The 16,009-nt window shown below is 35.1% G+C and overlaps 1 non-coding gene across 1 annotated transcript; it reads right to left on the bottom strand.

Moving 5' to 3' along the window:
* Window positions 1–15,192: 15,192 nt before the first annotated feature.
* On the bottom strand, window positions 15,193–15,295 carry LOC119256371 (U6 spliceosomal RNA). Its single transcript, XR_005127712.1, has one exon. It is a non-coding gene; the product is annotated as a U6 spliceosomal RNA (small nuclear RNA).
* Window positions 15,296–16,009: the final 714 nt, after the last annotated feature.

Raw genomic sequence — 16,009 nt, 5'->3', positions numbered from 1 at the left:
GTACAAAACAAGGGCATAAAACAAGAAGTTTTTTTTGTATAATAAAATAAGTCTCTTTTTTCAATTGAGGTGACACTGGTTTATGATTCAGAGGTATAGAATCACACCTCCTCCTCAGATGTGGTTTACCACACCACACCCACCTATAAGACACCTACAGTCCTCCACCATAGGCCACTGGGCACCCCTTTTAAGGTCTTTTCCAGTCATAAAATTATTTAGTGTGAACTAATCTATTATATTGGTAATGTCAATCTTGACACATCAAAAATGGTTTTCTGCATCAAAGGTTTGAGAGAAAATGTCAACAAAAATATTCACTGGGGAGCTTGGGTCTATGTGGTTTAATGTGCAAAGAGGTTGTGTTATTCAACTAGAATATTGATTAGTTACTTGATATAAGGGGGAAAAAAAGGCCTATAATAAATGAAGAAATTGCTGTGAAAAGCTATATACTTAAATAAAAAGTTTAACTGGATTCCTGTTTATGTCTATTTCTCTTTATTTAATACCATTTGAGCCAAATATTTCATTGTTATGCCCCAGAATACTCTGCTGGCTCAAATAAATATTGGATTCCCCAGATATAAAAAGATTTTTCACCTTTCAAAGGGACTTTGCAAGGTGCCAGTGACCTGTTTCTTAGGCAAACGAAATGTCATTTTCTGCACATAATTTTGAGTTGAGAGAAGGTAAATTGAAATGACATTTTAAAATTTAAAATTAGTTTTAGTAAATCCAATATTGACAGTGTACTACTTGGGGACACCTGACACTTGAAAGATCAGAGATTGGTGCTTCCTTGGAGAAATCCTTTTCTATATCCAGAAAAATATTTATTTACTTCTTTGGGAAACACCGAGTGTGAAATTGGGCACCAGAAATAGTAAGTTGACAAAACTAATAATATGCTTGTATTTTTTAATTTTTTCAAAAACTTCCATATGACTAAATTTCATTTTTTGGCAGACATTTTAAGTGAAATATATAAACAGAGCAAATCTTACATGCTTTTTTATTAAGTATAAACATTTATAAAGATCACGCAGATATAAGTGAAAACTTGTGCATATCAGAAGCATCCTTGTTTCTTCTCTCAGTCAAAACCCATCCCTTTCAACACAGAACTAACTTCATTATGTTTGTGTTTGCATTCCATATAAAGAATTATATAATATGCAATAATTTTTCACCTAACTTATTTAGTTCAACCTTATTTCCCTCTGATTTATCCATGTTGTTGTACATATTAGTTTTTTTTATTGATGTATTATATTCCACTGGAATATATGCCACAATTTATCTCTTTTAACATTGATAAGAAATTGGATGATTGACAGTTTGGGACTATTATGAACAATGCTCCTTCCAGCACTCATATTTTTACATTTTGGAAAATACGGTTTCCATAATGGAGTAAAATCATATTTGTGTCTTAGCTAGCACTGCTTTTTAATTAATCTTTTCAATTTGAATATGTCCATAAAATATACATTGTGTTTCAGTCTCCCTAATATGCTATATGAATATCTTTCCATATCCTTGTTCTATTAAATTTAGCTCTTAAATTCTATTAATTCTATAATTACAATTTCCAGAATGTTTCTTCATTTCCTGGTAAAATTCTCTTTTTCTGTGTTTCTGAACATATAAATGTAGTTATTTTAAGGTTAGTTCCTGATAGCTCCAATATTAAGATCGCTCCTAAGTGTGTGTATATGTGTGTGTGTATAAAATTTCTTTTTCTTTTTATTTCTTTTGTTCTGTTTCTGACATACCTATCAATTTTCACTAAGTATTGGATAGCCTATATTTTGGATATTGCTATTTTTTCCACAATGACTTTAACTTTACTGACACTTAGTACAGGCATATATTCATGGAATCTTTGTTTCTTATTTTATAGACATACTCTATTTTAGTTTGATCTTACTCCTAGAATGCAGGTCCCACTTATGCAATAAGTGGGACTTTTTAGACTTTTAGTATCTTATCTGACATTCCATTACTTCTTCCCTCCACCTTTCTGATTTTCTTTTACCTACATAGCCCATTTGAATGCTAACTTCTTAGCAGTAAGGCTGCCAAAGTATTTTTTTTAGCTCTTTAGTCCCTTGGACATTGCAATTCACTTGTTTTATAGGAGTCCCAGCTAGCTCACGCCAAATGTAGTAATGGGACCATACCTTAAGGGGAAAATTATGAACAAATTCCAGCCTCCCTTATTTCTGTTCCCTTGTATCTGCTGCCTTTGCCTCTTATGCTGTTGTCACCACGTAGCCCCAAATACAGACTTTTTCTCTCTCCTTCAGTTTGATTGCCCAAAATATTCAAACTATCATCACTTTCATCTCCCTAAAATGTGATTTATTTTCTTTAACAACACTACAGTGAATGGGGCTCACCTTAGTGCAGTTCCCTTCTCTGCCTTGGTTGCTTTTCCATGTCTTTAAACAGTTGTTTATGAATTTTACACATTCTCTATAATTTCTCCCAGGTGGTCGGATTAATCTCTTAAATGTTCCATTACTGTTGAAAGTGAGCAAGCACATTTTTTTAAAGCATGATAACCTTTATAGTGTTGATTTGGTAAGTGAAAAAATAAAAAAAAAAAGATTAGTCAGCATTTCTTATTGTCACAGGGCAAGGCTTTTGTGCACCAGGAATTAATATTTTAGTTTTAAAATTTTTTGATCTAAGCTTTTTTCTTAGTACCCTTCAGATCTGAGTTAAGTTTAACTTCCATGGTTCAATTTTGATTAGCTCATGTTGAAGAGGAAAATTAAGAGGCCAAAAATCCCAGCTTATAATGGAATACAATCTTGAGAGTACTCTTATAATACTGACTTAGTAAATATTCCATTAAAAGAATGGGAAGAGCTTTGTTTGAAGGAGTAGCTATTGATGAAACCCACGGTAGCCGGTGTCGTATAGAATAGTGTGGAAATAAAAATGGCTAGTAACTTCTTTTACATGAATTTTAACACTATTACCTTGTGCATTACTTATGTGACAAATATGCTGACATAAGTCAATGTATCATAATATCCAGACTAGTGGTTGACAGGTGAAGCTTCTAAATAGAAAATGACATTCATTTTATGAAATCTTATAATGTTTACAGTTACTTTCATTCACTAGTAGTGCAGAAGCATTTTACAGTGACACTGTACAATAAGTAGTTCCATGTGCCATAGAGAAGAAAGAAAATGATGTACAGAAATTTACTAGGGTGATGAGAAATTGTTGACACAGTTAAAGATGAACAAACAGATACTTTGTGTCAAACTTAGTCTCATTCCCCTTTTGCTGTATTGAAAAAATTATGAACACAACCCAAGAGCTTTATTTTACCCTACATCTTTGGATCTACCTTCAGGAATTTGAAAATACCAAAGTGAACTCCATGAGGAAAGATTTCTGAAACTCAGGATGAAAATGTTATGGGAAGCACCAGCTATTTAAAGTGCAATGGAACCTTTCTTTTGATTTCCATGTGCTCTAATAGGAACTCCAGCCCTTTGATAGATCCTCTTTTGTTTTAAGAATTTAGGGTGTTTCAAATGGTAGTTTCCCATGATTCCTAGGGTCACCACCTACTACATCTCAACAGGAATGACAGTCCTTGTATTGGTGATATATTATTAGCCCTGGTATCACATGTCTTTTAAAGATTCTCTTCCATGTTCTATAAGAAAAGTTCTGACAATTTCCTGCCTTATGATTGTCACTGCATTTCCAGATATAGCAAATCTCAAAAATGTCCTACAAGTGTTTATGAGGGAGTTATTTTCCCTTAAAAAATATCTATGAGGTGTCTCCCTGGTGGCACAAAGTATTAACTATGAAGCTATCCACAGCCTCTGCAGCAGGAGTTCAATCCCTGGCCAAGGAGCTACCCACATGGCACAGCAGACCTCTTGTGTCTCGCTGCCTGCTCCCGTCAGTAGTATGTTTCAGTCAATCTGCCTGTTCTGTTCCCCACTCTGTCTCTGGTGAATCCTCTCACCCCCCCACCCCACCTCTGGCCTGTACCGCTGTTCTAGTATGCATACATAAATAAATCTTTAAAAAAAAATCTATGAGTTGTTGATATCCCCAAACAGCTGGAATTTCAAACTTATACAAAAGAAAAATGGGAGAGATTGAATCTTTTCTTCTGTGTATCACAGTCCATCAGAGAGACACCAAAGCAGATCTTAAATGTAAGACAAAGTTTAATGAAAAAGGCCCTGCTCACCTAGTAGTTATAAATTTATGGCACCTATGTTGGGAAATTAATATTATTGACAAAAACAATGATGTACTCACCCTCAGATGCATAAGCCATTATTAGGCATGAAACTGTTCTGGAAAGTTTCTCACCAATTGACTCACAGTGTTTTTTCAAGAAATTGCTATTAAAGTAACTTAAAAATCTCACAGTTCAGAAATTTCTGAACTTCTCGGAATATAGTTGGATGTACCACTACAGAGATCACAATTTCACCATAGATTGAACAGACTAATCAGAAAATAACTGTAAAATAAAATAAAATGCTTATGTCAGATCCACAAACACATCCCTGAACGTCATATTCCTTCACCTTATAACTAGACTATAACGATTCCCATTTTCAGTAATAAATTAATCTAGAGAAAAAATATTTTCTAGATTTGAGCATTCCTTTTCAAATTGTCACAGTAATTTTTATTGTTGCGCTGAACCTACTTACAGACTATGTAGAATTTGGTAAAAAATGAGTTCTTTTAACAAAAACTTTCTGACGCTTAGTATCGAAAAATGCATTAAATTATACTATAAGGAACATCTACAGAAGTTGTTAGGGAAAAACTATTTAACACTTTCCTTGAAACATATGAGCATTCAAAGATTAACATTGCATAGTTTTGTTAATTTTCAAAAAAAGATTCAGATAATTGCTATGATTCCTTTCTTTAGGTGTTATCACCTGTAGTATGCTATTATTCTGTCATAGAATAAAAGGTTAAAAAAAGCCTTCGGTAATTTCCTGAAATGAGTCTTCTTATTTTTTTTAAGAATTCAGAAAAGATAAGGATTTAATAAAATGCATTTTTCTCAGAAATGAAAATACTTGAAAAAGGATGTGGGTGGGGAAAAGGAAGAGATTCAATTATAGTAGGATTTTACCAGCAAATGCTCAATTTAAATTGAGTAAATATAGTTACCTTGTGAGCAACAGATGCACAAATGAGTTTGTGCTTCAATGCCAACTGTTTTAAATCTAATTGTTATATAAGTTTTGAAATCTGCATTTCCAGATTTTCTTTTGTTATTAGGCCAAGAAAAACATTGCTGCTTGAAAAATATGCAACTTGGTGGCAAGTTGAACTCAAAATATTAAGTTAAATTGTTCTAATTACCACGTTCAATGATGTTCAATTATAGAAATTTATCAGATATAGATTATTTAATGTGTGCACTTTGAAATAACTTAATGTTTTGTGAGATTAACATTAGATATAATTTTCTTTTAAGCCAAACTAGTCCATCCATGACTGTATCTCAGTAAGTCATCATTGATCTTGGATGTCCAATATTTTTTAAAAGAAAATGAGACCAGCAATTAAGAGCAATAATTTATTTCAACATCCAGATGTAGATTAAGACTGCTTTGAGATATATTATCATGTTTCAAACATTTCTTAAAATGCACAAAGTTTTGAAGGCAAAGCTGTAACAAAAATTAATTTGACCCTTAACTTCACATGTAATTTAATTTAAAAATACAGAGATAGTCACCATCTGATAACTTAATTTTGGGTACATGGAAACTTTTTTCCATATTTATGTATAGTCTGGCAGTCTCTGTTCACTACACAAGCCTTTTTTTTTATTTTTTGTGAAAAAATCCTTCCATGCCTCTCAAAGGCTAGTTTTTCGTGCATGGTCATAACTATGACCTTGTGTAGTGTTACTGTATGCCATCTAACCCTCCTGGGTTTCTTTATTAAGTTAACCTCCACAAGTTAATTTCTTTTTTTTTTTTAATTTTATTTTCAGTTTTTCTTTTTAAGATTTATTTATTTATTTATACAAGCACTGGGTACAGTCAGAAGTGTGGGAGGGTAAAAGAATTCACCAAAGCCAGAGCGGGGGGCAGAGCAGGCAGAAGGACCAAGGTACACTGTTGAGGGGAGCAGTGGGCGTGGCAGGAGAGGTCTGCGCGCCATGTGGGACCCTCCTCCGGTGGTGGCCGGGGAGCAGCCGGGGATCAAACCGGCAACAGTAGAGGCTGCGGGCAGCTTCGCAACCCAGCGCTCAACCGCTGCGCCACTGGGGAGGCCCAAGTTAATTTCTTTTTTTTGCTAACATTTTCTTAATATTTTTGCATTTGATTTCCAGCACGATAATATTTGCTTATGCATCAATAGTCTAGTCGGTGGGAACTTACCTTTCTATTTTGTCAGCGAGTACTGAGAGGTAGATTATTTCCTCATGGTTCACAAATCAGAAGTGACTGCTCTGAGACTGGAAATAGTTTTATTTTCTACATTACACTAGAAATTCATTTAAAAAATTTAAGACTATATTTCTTCACCTCCACTACATTGTAAACTAATTAGAGTGTCTTCTATCATCTTTAGATCTTCTCTTTGATATCTAGTTAGAGATTTTGTATTTTTTTAATTGAAGTAACATTGGTTTATAACATTATATAGGTTTCAAGTGTACATTATTATGTATTTGCATATTTATATGCTAAAATATGTGCACTACTAAAATTCCAATGCCATCCTTCCCATACCATTGACCTCTTTTACCCAGCCTATGCTCCCCTCTTTCCTGTGATGACTAATTTGTTCTTATAGTTTAAAAGTTTATTTCTGTTTTACTGAATTTATTTGAATTATTTTTGTTTGTTCTTTATGTACCACATAAGAATGAAATCATGGATCTTTTCTCCATCCCATTTATTTCATTAAACATAATACCCCCTAGGTCATTGTAAATGGCAGAATTTCATGGTTTTTTTTATGGCTAGGTTGTATTGCATTGTTTATTTATATCTTATTTTCTTTAGCCAATCATCTGTTAATGGGAACTTAGGTTGTTTCCAATTATTGTAAGTAATTCTGTGATGAACACGGAGGTACTTTTATTTCTTTGGACTAGGATTTTTGTGTTTGGAAGAGTATCCACAAGTAGGATGACAATTATATGGAATTTCTTTTTTTTTTTTTTTTTTTTGAGGAATCTCAATACTGTTTCACATAATGACAACACAAGTTTACATTTCCTCGAACAAGTAAAAAGAGTTTCCTTTTCTTCATTTCCTCTCCAACACTTGTTGTTTCTTTTCTTTTGGATAATAGATACTCTTACATCTATGAGGTGATATCTTATTTTGATTTGCATTTCCCTAACAATTAGAGATATAAATATCTTTTAATTTGCCTGTTGGTCATTTATGTATCTTCTTTGGAGAAGTGTCTTTATATAGATATTCTGCACATTTTTAAATCTGTTGTTTGTAATTTTTAGATTACTTGTGTGTGTTTGTGTTTTTTTTTTAAAGATTTATTCATTCACACAAAAACTGGGGCATAGGCCAGATGCGTGGGAGGGCGAGAGGATTCACCAGAGACAGAGTCAAGAACAGAACAGGCAGACTGACTGAAACATACTGCCAAGGGGAGCAGTGGGCGAGACAGGAGAGGTCTATTACACCATGCGGGTATCTCCCGGGCCAGCTGGGATAGAACCCATGCTGCAGAGGCTGCAGACAGCCCTGCAATGCTGCACTCAACCACCTGCATCACCAGGGAGGCCCTAGAGTGGTTGTTTTTGAGTGCTATGAATTATTTATACATTTGTATATAAACTCCATGTCAGATATATGATGTATAAATATCTCCTCTCATTTAGTAAAATATCTTTTGTTTTGATACATGTTTACAAGTTTCTTTTACTTTGTTGTTGAATTAATTACTCAAACACATATCTAAGGCCATATCAAGGAGTGTATTATATATGTATTCTTCTATATATGTTATGGTTACAATGCAATCTATAAAAAATGCAAAAGTATTCATAGAAATAGAACAAAAAAATCATGAAACTTATTTTTAACTTCAAAACATCCAGGATAGGCAAAATAATCCTTACACAAATGAACAAAAACAGATGCATCACATTCCCTGACTTCAAATTATATTTCAAAGTGGTAAGGATCAAAAGAGTGTGGTATTGGAATGAAAACATATACAAGGATCAATGAAACAGAATTGAGAGAATGTATTTTATTTAATAATTCATTCAGCCAACATAAAGAATAATCAATGGACAGGTTGTAAGATATTATTAGCCTTTCTCTTCTTTTGGCTAATATTTCTTCATATAGTAAAGATTTTTATGTAAATTCTATATATTCAGGTTTCATAACATTGTTTTAAAATCATTACCACATTGTTTCATGTCAGGATTTCCTCTTCTATTTAAAGTTCTGAATGCTCTGAAATGACTCCTTTTCTTTGTTTCATCAATTACTTCTCAAATATTTATTGTAGACTGGGAACTGAATATCCAAATATGTTCTAACATAAACGTGATTCAAAATTTCCAGAAGCTCAAAAGATAGGGGACATAAAACATATGCTCAGGGGTGACTTACTATTGTTCTGATGAGTGTGATTCCATACCTCTGAATCACATTGGGTTGTAAACCAATGTTACCTCAATTAAAAAAAAAAATAGTAAAATCAAGAAAAAAATATAAAAAGCTTAAAATTGTTTAATGACCAATACTAAAAAGTTAGAATAGATGTTTATATGGCCCTTTAACTGAGAAAGATGACTCTATTCACTCTACCATTGGGAAGCTAATCAAATTTACAATTTCCTGGTGAACATCACTTTTTTTTTTAAGATTTATTTATTTATACAAGCACTGGGTACAGTCAGAAGTGCAGGAGGGTGAGAGAATTCACCAGAGTCAGGAACAGAATAGGAAGACTGATGAAACACACTGCTTAGGGGAGCAGCGGGTGGGACTGGAGAGGTCTGCGCACTATGTGGGACCCTTGCAGGCGGCTGGGAATGGAACCGGTGCTGTAGAGGCTGCGGGCAGCTTTGCAACCCAGCGCTCAACCGCTGTGCCACCGGGGAAGCCCTGAACATCCTGTTTAAATTGGTGTCCTTTTCCTTAACGTGCATTTCCTTTACTATTCGTAGCTGTTCCTAGTCATGACATATTTTTAGATGTTTGTTCTAGGCAGTCTAGTCTTTTCAGAATCCAAAGAACCTATAGATTTCCTCTACCCATTAGAATTGAAGGGTAAATGTTATTAATGGATCATACACAGACAGGTATACTTTCTATTTTCTTCCCCTCTTGGCAGAATCTAATTAGAGAACATCTTTTGAGCTCTAGGAAGTGCTTCACCGTAGTACTTACTGAGATAAGAGCCTTACGGTACTGAAAATTCTTGCTGCTACAGTGAATAAAATACAATTTGAAGTGTCATAGTGAGCATATGCATGTATGCTTCTCTGAATTTGGGAAGATTTAGATCAGTGTTTCTCACATTTAAATAGTATATATCTTCTAAAGGTGTGTGTGCTTATAACTGTATGTACATCTGTTTATAAAATAATCATCTGATAATAGGTACATAAAACCTAGGATGAAAAACAGCTCTGTAAAATGTAAATGTTGACTTCTGTTTCTGGATACAATAGAAAATAAACACTAGATTTATCATGTTAAACACTAGACAACATACATACAACACTTGTTTTTGATACCGGAATTATCAGGCCTAGTCTCCCAGCCAGGAACGGATCCCACGCTGCAGGGCAGCACTGAGTCCCAGTCACTAGACCCCCACGGGTTGGTGTCTCACGAAGCCGCAGCAGGAACTTCGCAGACGCACAGGCAAGCAACCGAGAAGAGGCAGGTTTGTTTATAGAAAGAAAAAGTTTATTGAGGAGAAAAAGAACAGAAATAAAGTGGGACTCCCAGGCCAGGGAACCAGGCCTGGGAGGGGCAAGGAAGCCAAAGTGGAATTGTGTCTCAGGGAATATATACCTTTTTCCCTGATTATTCTAAAACTCCACCAGTCTCTTTGTGAATGGTTAGTTCTCGGCTGTCTCACTTAATTTGTTACTGAGTGGGGATCTTCACATTCCTTATCTAACAGCTTTCTCTTTCCCCATTTGTTATGCTTATTGCTTTATCTTTATGGCCTAGTCCTCCGGGTGAGCATCTCTACATTGAAGTTAAACAGCTGCCCTTCTAAGTTGTCCATAAATTAAACCACTCTCCATTTCTCTAGTCTCTACCTCCCTTTACCACCTGAAGGAAACCAGGACTAGCATTAACAATGTTGTCCTTGGTCCTGGGATGTTTGTTTTTCCTAGTGGAATTGGTTACTTTCCCTGGGTTGTCCTTATCTTTGAAGCCTCCCTACATTTTTCAGAGGCCCCCTTCTGCACTGTCCCTAAAATCTCATAATTCCTAGCTTGCCCTGTGTCTCATTTTCAGACACTGAATATTAACCATACAAGAATGTGATAATTGAGACAGAAGAAATAAATAAACCTCAGATTATTCCAGATCACTGTCTAGGGAGTTTGTAAGCTGAAACTTAGATACCAAGAAACCAGGTGGAGTTAGAGGTATCCTTGATTTAAAGAGCTATATTGAGAATAGGAGAGGGTGAAGATCAAGGGAGGTAGAGTTACAATAGAGTTCACAGGTAGAATTGTACAATACTACAAGAGAAGAAAGATCTAGAGGCTCAATGTTGAATCTTCAACAGAGAACCAATCAGTGCATGCAAGTACAGAAATCACCGAAGTCAGGGAGAAAATCATTCCAAAAATATTAGAGGGAAAGACAACAATTATAAAAAAAACTGAAATTCATTCATAAGATTAAACATTTTAGTGTGAAAAAACTCAGTGCCATTTAATATATTCTATTTTAGAAATAGTATTTTAAATATTATCATTTTCACCTTATATTCTACTGGTGTTAGAGTCATTAACCATTTGAGAGGCATAAATTTAGCTTTCAAATAAGACTTAAGGAGATCTTTGTTCCAAGCACCACTGGATATTTAAAATAAAATAAATCACTAGATATTATAAGGTTGGTTTCCCTCTAAGGATCACATCTTATGCCATGCTATGGGAAACTGAAAATAGATACCCTGTGAGCCTTGGAAAGCTTTTTACTGTTATTTAAATGATGCAGATTATTTTAAGTTATGAAGCCCCAAGAGGCTAAGAGACTCTTTGTCCTTGTTTGCATTTCCTGTCCTTACCCTAATTGAAGACACTATCACTGTTCTCCTTTAAACGGCCTGTAAGAATGTGATTTTGTGGGTACCAATCAGGTGTATATTTATCAGTGAGTATATCTACCTTATCTAAGAAATTTATCTTCTTGCTCTGATTGTTAAAAGATGGGGTCACTTCTTTGCAGTGTGAAGTCCTATCCTCTTTCTCTTTGATATTTCAGGACCTTAAACATAGGATAAATACCCTGTTCTACTATATTTTACAAACATGTAAATTCTCTCTATATATGTTATTAAATAGATCCTTCTTTTGCTAATCCACCTGATATGTTTCTATTACTCTTTTATCTTGAGAACAACCAAGAGCAGTGGAGTGTTTTCCCCTGCACCCAACAATATTCAACAAAGTGCAATTAAATGTTAAATACAATTGTATTAGAATGTCAAGATACATGTTTTCATTGATGGATATAATTAATAACTAAGGTACACATGACTGAAACAACTCAGGAGTAAGTCCAATTGTATAGTGGAGGAGTGGCATAGAACTTCTTTGTCAAAATAAAGAATAATAGTATAATAATTAAAAAGTGTGCCTTTCCTAAAAGGATGATGCCCCTGGTTCTATTATCCACTGTGAGAACTACTGGCTTACCCTAGATCATTTTCATCATAATCCTCTCTCAAGCACTAGAAATCAAAAGTTGATTCCTAGTTAGAGTCCCCTAACTACCTGTGCCACTGTGAAAAACTTGCTTAATCTCCCTTGGTATAATTTTCTTTATATCTAAAATGTGGGTATAGACTAAATGACCATTAATATTCCTTCCACCTTAATAGATATTTTTTGGTCATTTTATATATTTTCTTTGTTTAGAACTTTTAAAAAATTATATAATGATATTTACAGTTTTGTTCCATAAATCTAAACCATTCCTTTGGTTTCTTGCTACTGCCAGATTTGAGAACAATTTGTTTATTCATTAATCCATAAAATACTTACTGAGGACAACTTCATACTGGGCATTGGAATGTATGATAAAAAAAAAAATCCTTCTTACCAGGAAATATACCTTATGCAGGAAATCTCTAACTTTACCATACACCAAAATCATTTTGCTGGAATTAATGACCTTTCCCAGGGGGATTCTTATTCATATGGTCCAGACAGAACCCTGGCATCTGTAATTTTAATTGGTGTCACAAATGATTGCAATAAGCAGTCAGTGTTAGAGTGGATAGTTTAGTGGACAAGACAGGTACAGAAAAGTGATGACCATGGTACCAGATGATCGGCACCACAAAAAACATCTGCATAGGGCGAGAGCGCCAAGACAAAACAGCTCCTTTTCTTCTTCCCTTCCTATAGTTCAATTACCCTTGCTGACTGGAATCTTGAAGAAACTTACATTATCAGCCAGATGTTAGTGATCACAGGAAACACACTGAAAAGATCATAAACTAGAAATCAGGAGCCACTATTCCACCATTATTCTCCATTGATCCTGGGCAAATTGTTCCACCTCCTGAGTCTCAGTGCCTCCATGTGTGAAATGAGGACACTGGCTGCAGTCATTTGAGATGACTTTCAGTTCCCAAACCTGGAGTGTTAGGAGACAGTCCTGAATATATAGTCATGCAGGATGACTTATAAGGGTCAGCCTTTGAGATAAGTTTCTGAAATGGGTTTGTTGCTGATAATTTTCGTATTTCTCCTGGAAGGTGATTAAGAGGAGAAAGGGAGGCAATCAAGAAATTTTTAGATCTAGTTCTGTAAAATCCAACTCTGGTGTTCTTATGACTGACCTGATTGTGCATGTCTCTTTATGAGTCAATATCATGTGCTTTATGACGTAAACCCTTCTCATTATAGCAATCTAAAATGATCCACTAGTAACTTTCAGTGCTATGCTTTTGCACTATCCCCTCTACTGGTAAGTAAATTTAAAAACAGGAGAATTTGGTTAAGGAGCCACTTTCTTGTGAGAGCTATGTGAGAAACCTGAAATTCAAAAGGATAATCTCAATTGAAATGCAAATGTTTCAGCTTAAGCAGGCGGAAAAATGGCTCCCTCATTTACTCTAAAAAATGAATTTAGTGTACTCTAACAGAGCTCTTTGAGATATGCATTTTTCAAAGTGATTAATATTGCTGACAGGCCATTCTGTGGGCAATGTGCAAGATGCGGAGAGGCTGTGGAGAGTAATGCAATTTTGTTCATTGTGATTTTTCTCATAAAAAGCAAGTGCATACCTGCCATCCTGTTAAGACTTTGCATGTTTTAATGCAAAGTGGTATATTTTAACTTTACCCTTGTCTTTAAAACACACACTCATATGTCTAGCTTATAAAATACAAAGGACAATGATTTCAAGTGTGGGTATGGGTTGGCTTTAGTTACAAAAAATAGGCAAGTGATGGCAAAAAATAAATTTACGAGATGTTTAGGGTTTCCACTGGAATTTTTTTTATAATAAATTTTATTTTTATATTCCCCATACAATTGCAACCCCCTTATTTTGACCCCAATTCCTCCCCTCCCCACCCCCAACCCCCATAGAGTGTCTCTGGTTCATAGTTTTTGTTGATTTTGATTTTCACTTTCTTATAATTATTCATTTTCCTGGTCCCTTATTTAAGTTTTCTAGATTCCTGCTATGAGTGAGACCATCCGGTATTTTTCTTTTTCTTTCTGGCTTATTTTGCTGAGCATGATCCCTTCCAGTGCCATCCATGTTGCTGCAAATTACATGTGTTTATCTTTTTTGAATGCTCAGTAATATTCCATGGTGTATATGTACCACATCTTCTTGATCCAGTCATCTATTTTTGGGCATTTGGGTTGTTTCCAAAGCTTAGCTATTGTAAACAGTGCTGCTATAAACATAGGTGTGCAGGTGCTCTTTGGAATTGATGTTTCTGTGTCCTTTGGGTAAATACCTAGGAGTGGAATTGCTGGATCATATGGAAGCTCTATGTTTAGTAGGTCCAGAAATCTCCACACAGCTCTCCATAGTGGTTGGAGCAGTTTACACTCCCACCAACAGTGCAGGAGAGTTCCTTTTTCTCCACATCCTCGCCAACATTTGTTGTTGCTAGTTTTTTTAATATGTGCCATTCTCACTGGTGTAAGATGGTATCTCATGGTAGTTTTGATTTGCATTTCCCTGATTACAAGTGATGTTGAACATTTTTTCATATGCCTGTTGGCCATTTGCATTTCCTCTTCAGAGAAGTTTCTTTTTAGCTCTTCTGCTCATTTTTTGACAGGATTATTTTCTTTGTTGTTGAGTCTCATCAGCTCTTTGTAGATTTTTGTGATCAGTCCTTTATCATTAGCGTTGGGTGCAAAAATGTTCTCCCAGTTGGTGGGGTTTCTCTTTGTTTTTGTTATTGTCTCTTTTGCTGTGCAGAAGCTCTTTGCTTTGATGTAGTCCCAGCTGTTTATCTTTGCCTTCACTATCACTGCTTTGGGTGATGTGTCTGTAAAGATGTCTTTGATGTGGATATCATGTAGTGTTTCGCCTATATTTCCTTCTATGTATTTTATGGTTTCAGGTCTTATGTCTAGTTCTTTAATCCATTTTGAGTTGGTTTTTGTGTATGGTGTGAGGTAGTGGTTGCGCTTCATTCTTTTGCATGTAGCAACCCAGTTTTCCCAGCACCATTTATTGAACAATCTTTCTTTGCTCCAATGCATAGTCTTTGCTCCTTTATCAAAGATTAGTTGACTATAAATCTGTGGGTTTATTTCTAAATTTTCTATTCGATTCCATTGGTCTGTGTGTATGTTCTTGTTCCAATACCATGCAGTTTTGATGATTATGGCTTTGTAGTATAGTTTGAAGTCTGGGAGTGTGATGCCTCCATTCCCTTCTTTTTTTTTCAGGAGAGCTTTGGCTATTCGGGGTTTTTGGTGATTCAAAAATATGGAACACTTCACAAATTTGCATGTCATCCTTGCACAGGGGCCATGCTAATCTTCTCTGTATCGTTCCAATTTTAGTATATGTGCTGCTGAAGCACTCCACTGGAATTTTATTTTGATTTATTAAGAGGAACATGAGTGAGTTACTGCATGCTTAAGAATAATATTTATTGTTATTAATATTGTTATCATTCATTGCAAATGCCATACAAATGCAAATTACAGACCACAATTATCTGTTTATTCCAATTAACTTCCTAACAGACAAGGGAAATGGAAAGAATTGCACTCACTTTAACAACAAAAAGAATAAATCTCAGATATTTGAGGTCTTTATTTATGATCATGAAGGTTGTTAATAGGATTCTAAGTTAGTTATCCTATCTGCAACCATTTCGGTTTATATTCAATTCTGCTCACATCCTGGAAAGTCCCACTCTAGCAATAGAGCTGGGGAAAGTTTAAAATGGGTCGACTAAACATAAATATGAGTGCTGGTAGCAAACAGCAACCACATCTTGACCATAATACATACCTGTGCTAGTAAGAGATCTAGCAGGGGCACTTCTGACAAACTAGTTGCTGATGATTATTCTAAGCCTTCTGTGTGAAACTGGTGGGTTGAAAATTACCTGTAGAGCAAACCCAAACCCTGACCCCATATGGGCAATAATTATCTGAAGTGATAAAGTTAAATGTGTTCCAATGTATTTTTGCACTTAATTAATACCTTACTAGTTCAATTCTCTCAGATGTGCAACTGAGTTGTCCCCTTGGTTTCTCTGGTGCTGTCCCTCAAATCGAGTATTTGA

This window comes from Talpa occidentalis, unplaced genomic scaffold (assembly GCF_014898055.3).
Source record: "Talpa occidentalis isolate TD23 unplaced genomic scaffold, MPIMG_talOcc4v2.1 talOcc4.3, whole genome shotgun sequence".
Taxonomy (NCBI): Eukaryota; Metazoa; Chordata; class Mammalia; order Eulipotyphla; family Talpidae; genus Talpa; species Talpa occidentalis.
The sequence above is the reverse complement of the archived record's forward strand: the minus strand, read 5'-3'. Positions and strand labels throughout refer to the sequence as shown.